Source organism: Cibotium barometz, chromosome 59 (genome assembly GCF_041138505.1).
Source record: "Cibotium barometz isolate CiBa-2024 chromosome 59, ASM4113850v1, whole genome shotgun sequence".
Lineage (NCBI taxonomy): Eukaryota > Viridiplantae > Streptophyta > Polypodiopsida > Cyatheales > Cibotiaceae > Cibotium > Cibotium barometz.
The window spans coordinates 422,501-430,158 of NC_141104.1; positions in this window are offsets into that span (position 1 = coordinate 422,501).

Here is a 7,658-nt window from a genome sequence, read left to right on the forward strand (position 1 = left end):
AAGAATCAATCAATCAATCGTATATGCATCTGCATGTGCATAAGACGGTATTCGCACGGCGGAGGGGGGAACTGTTTTCCCCATGTGTTAGCGTGCACTTATGTGAATTAGCACATAGTACATGAGTTGTGTTGGGACCCCTTCATAATGCTCTCACTCCTGTACAGGCTTTCACGATGTAAGCAGGGTTGGGGAAAAACAATTAGGGAAAAGGAACTAAATCCTCTTCACGACTAAATGGGAAGGAAATTAAGAGGGCATTTTCTATGTGTATAAACTTAAAATGTAACTAAAATTTGTAAAATTTGAAGAGAAGGATTTTCCTCAAGTTGGACAACTTCTAGGCTAACGCGAACCCATCTTTTCCCAAACCTTGGACGTAAGTGATGGCCATAATGTTTGGATAGAGGCCTATTGCATGTGTTGAAGAAACATCACTTTGATTATTTCAGAGTTAGAAGTGAACATTCTCCACTTTTATTCTCCGTACATGGTCACTCAAGCATATCCAAGCACCTCTAAAATGTGAAATGCAGCTCGCATGTATATACCACATGGGTGAACATTCTCCACTTTTATTCTACGTACATGGTCACTCAAGCATCCAAGCACCTCTAAAATGTGAAATGCAGTTGGCATGTATGTACCACATGAATTTTGCTGTTCATCTTTGGGATTGAGATGAGGGATGTAGAAAAATCGCAATCATGTATATACCACATGAATTCTGCTCTTCATCTTTGCGATTGAGATGAGGGATGTAGAAAAATGGCAATCGCCATGTTTGTAGAAAAATCACAATCATGTATATACCACATGAGTTTTGCTCTTCATCTTTGCGATTGAGATGAGGGATGTACAAAAATGGCAATCACCATGTTTGTAAAAAAATCGCAATCATGTATATACCACATGAATTTTGCTCTTCATCTTTGCAATTGAGATGAGGGATGTAGAAAAATGGCGATCGCCATGTTTGTAGAAAAATCGCAATCATGTATATACCACATGAACATTCTTTGCAACTTATGAACATTCTTTGCAACATGTTCATAAGTGTACCTTCATTCTCTGCAACTTATGAACATACATCACAAACATGAACATTCTTTGCAACATGTTCATAAGTGTACCTTTATTCTTTGCAACTTATGAACATATATACCACATGAATTTTGCTCTTCATCTTTGCGATTGAGATGAGGGATGTAGAAAAATGGCAATCGCCATTTACATGAACATTCTTTGCAACTTATGAAGAACATTCTTTGCAACATGTTCATAAGTGTACCTTCATTCTTTGCAACTTATGAACATTCTTTGCAACATATGTTCATCATAAGTGTTACCTTCTTGCAAAAGCACATTCAATGGCTAGTTTCTCACTATGTGCACATAGCTCATCTTCCACCATCCATAATGTTTATCAATCTCTTTCAATTTTTCGTTGATAACCCTAGCTCTCCTAAGATGTCCCTAATCTACCAAATCAAATGAGTAATCATTTCTACTTGCATCTATCCACAACAATATGTTGGTATTTTTCCAAGCACCTCATTTCCTCAACACTTTAACTTTGTTTGCTTCTTCCTGCATGCTAGTAGTTGCATATACATATCTCATGAAGACATGCATTGCAAAAAACTTCTCATACATCTATATATATCTTATGCATGCCAACAATTGCATGTACATATCTCATTGAAACATGTGAATATTAAAGGTGATGTGCTATTAGGGAGAGGTGTTTTCCTTGTAATATATATCCAAAGCAGCTTAGAGCATCATCATCAAGCCTAGCCTCCTTGGCATATCCACTAATTTGCATAGTGCATTCCAAGTTACAACATTCTAAGCTATAATCTTGTCAAATACTTGTTGTGCTTTTCAAGCACTCAGGGAGGGAAAATCAACCCATTGGCCTCTACACTGAACCAACCACCCAAAACCTCTCAAAATGGGTCAAACTCGGGGCACCACCTAGATTGTGCGGTTAGAATCCAATTGCATACATGTTGAATAGATAGAGTGGTAGGTTGGGGAAAAAAGTGATGAGGAATCATGGGGAACTACAAAAAGAGACAAGTAGCATAGTCATCAACAGGGATTTTATATTCACGTGATCACAAAATTTTTCTTGTTAATAACATGTGTGAACATGTTATTAACATGTTCACATGTTAACATGTTCACAAAAAAGCCGGTGGCAAGCGACCTGGTAACCGGGAAAAATCCCGTCGGGCTTTTGATATACCCCGGCGGGCCTGCCGGGCTTTTGCTTTACCCGACGGGTCCCGGCGGGGTCGTCACATATCCCAGCGGGGTACATTTTTCTATATATATGGGCCCGGGGGGCCCTTTGGGATTTCATTGCTGACAGCATACACAGGTAATAAAAACTTGTGTGTGTGTGTGTGTTTGTGTATGTGGGTGTGTTCGTGCGGGCAGCCGCCCACTGTCGCAATGCGCGGCAAGATGTGGGTGGTCCGCCACACGAGGGATGTGTGTGTGGGTGAGTTCGTGCGGGCAGCCGCCCATTGTCGCAATGCGCAGCAGGATTTGGGTGGCCCGCCACACGACTGGTGTGTGTGTGTAAGGCCATTCTTCGGAATGGTGCTTACCCTGGGGCACTTAGTCGGTAACGCGGCTAGTCTGTGTCCTATGGTAAGTATGGCACGCCGTAGCGGTACTAGTCGGTAACGCGGCAAGCATAGTATCGTTATGGCGATGTCACCTTCCCTTCCCTTCCCTTTGTCAAATGTGGACATATGGTCGGTAACGCGGCCAGTGTATGTTCGTATCCTATTGGTATTCCCATAGAATCGGGCGGCATTTTGTCGTTAACACGGCAAGTTGGTGTCGTCCGCTAGTGCATAAAATGTTTTTTGCATATTGCGGCATTTGATCGTTAACGCGGTCGAAAAAGTGTCGTAAATTTGCTTGCGTTTTTCGGCATATGATCGTTAACGCGGTCGAATAAATGTCGTAAATTTGTTTGATTTGACTTGTATTGTTTTTATTGTGTTTGATCCATGCGATACTTGGTTGCTAACGCGGCATTAGTATTTCATGGATCAAAGTTTACATCATATTGTCTAACCGTTTTATTTTATAATATCGTGATTCGTAACTCGAAAAATATGAATCTCTCTCTTCTTACCCCCCTCTCTCTCATGATACACTTCACAACTCTTTCTCTATCTCTCTCATGATTCACTTCACAACACGATAGATGTGTAGATAATGATTTTTTTTCTCTCTTAAAATATACATAATTCTTAATAATTTCTTTTTTCTCCCTCTATTTACTTAAAAATTAAAACAATACATTATTTTTCTCTTTAGGAACTCCCAAAAACATTAAAAATGTGATTTAATGTTTCTTCTCTCTATCTGTCACAACTCTCTCTTCCTCTCCTCTCTCTCTCTCTCTCATGATACACTTCACAATTCTCTCTCTCTCTCTCGCAATGATACACTTCACAACTCTTTCTCTCTCTCTCTCTCATGATACACTTCACATCTCTCTCTATCACGATAGGTATGTAGATGAGGAGTGCTTTAGGATTACAAAACATTATTTTTCTCTCTTTAGGAACTCACAAAACTATAAAAAATATCATTTAATGTTTCCTCTCTCTATCTGTCACACCTCTCTCTCTTCCTCCCCCTCTCTCTCTCTCTCTCATTCGATAATGTATACACTTCGTAAGTAATAATGCGCTTGTTGCGGTTGTCTCACGTTCGATAATGTATTGCATGATGTTGAGTTCAGTAATGTTTGATATATTCTGTTTTTGTTTGATCATTGATAAGTAATGATACACTTATTGCTGTTTTCTCACGTTTGATGATGTATTGGATGATATTGAGTTCATTAAAATTATTTGATATTCCGTTTTTGTATGAACATTGACGATATTGATATACTTGTTGCTGTTCTCTCACGTCTGCTTGATGTTTATTTCAGTAATGTTTGATATTTTGTTTTTTTATGTTTAGTGTTATTTGCTAGATTTACGAAGACGATCAACATGCTTACTCCCGAAGAGCGCAAAATTGTTCTGCGAGCAATTCGCGTTGAAGCGGTCATCACAGTATCACAATGTACTGATGATGTCGTCAAGAAGATCAACGAGTCTGAGATACTCATGCGAGATCTCATAGACCAAATATGGGAAAATGCACAGCGTCGGCTTCAAAGCGGAGGCAACGCTGAGCTGCTGGATAGACAGAAGATAGCAGATTTCAACCATCAGCACATAACACGAACCATTTTGGGGAGCATGCGAGTAGCGTGCAGTGATCTTCGAGATGCTGCCCCGCCTGAAGCCAACATGCAACGTCTACAGTTATGGGACGTTGTATGGAGCGAGCAAAGGGCCAAGAGCAAGCGCATGAAGGCGTTGGATGCAGAGTCCCTCCCCAAAAGAGTGCGAATTGCCCAGGACGTCGCTGCAACGTCCAGTCAGGCAGATGCAAGTGGTACAGGTGTCATTAATCGTACCATCTACAATTCTATGTGCACACATCTTATTGGCATCCCGCACGAAGCTCTTCACGAAGGACGAACAATAGGCTCCGGCGTGTTTGGAACAGTAAAAGAGTATGCAATTAAAGGCATATCATTTTTACCGGAGCACATCACTTTTTGCGGAAAGCACTACAAAGGAGAAGGCAGCGCGAAGTTCGAGAGCTTCCAGGCAGAGCAGGGTATGCAAGTGCTACATCCATCGATTGTCCGATGCATTGCCTTTACAAAAGAGGCTCCTTGGATCACAATTTTCCTGTACTTTAATGGCGGCGCTCTTGGTGATACTCTACTGAAGGTTCCCTTCAGATTCAGTGAGTTCACCAGAGCCATTTTTCGTTTGGATCGAGGATGGAGACAACCACCGCCTGATAATATCCCTTTAGGTCATCTAGAACTTTCAAAAATAAAAGAGGTAGTAATAAACATGCCACATATTATGCATGCCCTGGTGGAAGGTGTAGCGGCAGCGCATATGGCAGGTATTGTACATACCGACCTACATCCTTTTAATGTAGTGTTGGATTATACAAAAGAGCTAAAGCCACGCATAGGTATTATCGATTGGGGATTGCTGCTGAGAGCATCCAAAAAACGGGTGTCTCTCAATTTTGTTTATGAAGCAGACAAGAACCCCGAGAAGGTGGCACAGGCAGTCTCCCACGCAGACAGAGAGCGAAATAAACGGCCGTGGATAGCCCCAGAGCTTTATGATCCATTTTTGGCAGATGCATACACTCCTGCATCTGATGTTTTTGCCTTGGGATATTTATTACAAACTTTATATGACTTTTGGAAGAAAGTGCAAGAGTTGTGGATGGATAATAGTTCCCATGACAAAGTTACCATGGATACTATTATTCATAGAGTCAAAAATTGGATGTTTCTGCCTAATCGCGATGAGCGAAAATCAATTTTGCAAGTAGTTGAATTTTTTAGGTCACTAAATACTGACCCTACGAGGGCACAACGTCCTCTTGTAGAGCTATCGGTGGCATTCACCCCGACTTTGTAATGATACAGTATCAAGAGATGAAGTTTTAGGAATTTGAGAATTTGATGTGTCCAATGTTTCAAAATTTTGTTTCTCTTCAAAATTTGATGTGTCCAATGTTTCAAAATTTTGTTTCTCTCTTCATTGAGTCTTTGCAATATCTCTCTCCTCTTCTGGTGTTTAAGTTTATGTTTTCTCTTCAAAATTTGATGTGCGAGCATTGTTTGAAGTGTTTTTGGAGTCAAGTGGATATTTCTCATCGAGTCTTTGCAATACATATCTCCTCTCGTTGTGTTTGACTTCAAGATTTTGAGAGCAATGGTCAATTTATCTTACGTTGATCTTTACAGTTCATTAAAATCCTAATGTCGTTTACGTTCATGCAGATATGGAGCAGGCGCAAGCGAACGAGCATCAGGAGTTAGCCAAGAAGGCATACGAGAGAATGAAGGCCCTTGCACATGGCCTGACAGCCCGCGAAGCTACAAGAACAGCGTGCAGATTATCGAAATGGACAAATCCAACATATGCCCAATGGAAAGACATAAACAAACGGGTAACCACAGAGATGATAAAGGCAATATGGCCATGTCCAGATGGCGAGATAAAGAAGGGAAGATGGAAGATTTCTCGTTGCACTCACAATGATATCAAAACTAATGCCGAGCGCATTTTCTTGGAGGTGTACGGCTGTCCTCTCCATAACGCCGACGCTCCACTGTATTTTGCTAAAATGCTATATGCTCACTTTATACTGGAAACTCCAGTGGACTTCGCCTCCAGAGAGGCCACTGTCAACACCCACGACATACGTGAAGAGACAGTTACATTCACAAGAGAAGAACTTGCTCTCATGGTGGAGGGCGCCGGACTGGAGTTAAACCAGGTCAAAGAAAGCTTAGGGGCACAGCTAGCAGAGAAGGAGAAAGAAGCTGACCGATTAACTCAAGCGTCAACTCCTCCCCCGGCCAATAGAGGAATTCAAGAGCAGCTAACAAAGATCAGCCAAGACGTGCAGAGCATCTCTTCACGTATTGCTCCTGTGCGCCAAGGAAACCACATCTCTCATTTTTTGATACATCCTGATCTTGTGGGAGTTTCTGCTGAGGCTACAAGTTCCTCCACCCCCCAATGTCCTGTATGTTACAAAGTATTCGATGGGTGGAGCGGCCAGTATATACTACCATGTGGACACTACTACCACTTAATATGTTTAGTGAGACAAATGCAAAATGCTTCCACATGTGCATTGTGCAATGTCCCAATAAATCAAGGTATTTATACAGTGTTCGGCATGGCCAGCGAATATAAACCACCAGGACCTTTAGATGCAACTCCTAGTGCAATTCGCAATTTATTTCAAGATGAGAGCTAAGAAAAACAAATTCTACTTTTGTATTGATAATTTCTCCAAATATGATCATTTGTACAAGTACTTTTTATTAAATTAATGAAGTGACTTCTTCCTCTATGTCAGTATCTTGCTCCAAAATTCTTTCACCGTTTACTCTCTCGTCTGCTAAATTAAGCTCATCTAAGTCAATGTCTAAATTGTCTTCTATCTCAAGGGTGGTGCACAACGTACGTCCAACATCAAAGTTCTCGTCTACTACATCTTCACAATTGTACATCCATCTGGGCATATCTTCTTCATACTCTTCGCTTTCGATGTCTCGCAAGATCTTTTCATTGCAGTACATGTAAACAAGTTTATCTGCTCGATCTGCAAGAAGTCGATTGCGAATAGTACTATGAATATATTTATACATGCTCCAGTTTCTTTCTGAGCCTGAGTTTGAAGAGCACTGACTTAGAGCCTTCATCGCAAGGTTGCGCAATAAAGCATAATGCTCACCACCATTCATCATCCACCACTTCCATGCAGGTTGCTCTTTAGCCATTTGTTGAACAAGGGAGTTGGAAAATAAACCCTCTTTCAACCGAAATGAGGTCATCTCCTTTATACACTGTACACGATCATCATCATTATTATAGAAAGTGTTTACCACTTTATAAAAATCTTGCACCACCTCAACGTTGGACATCAAATCCATATTCCAATATTCAAGATCTAACATGTAAGCAGCACTGTGCAGTGGCGAATGCGCTCCAATCCATCTAGCATGAAAGTAC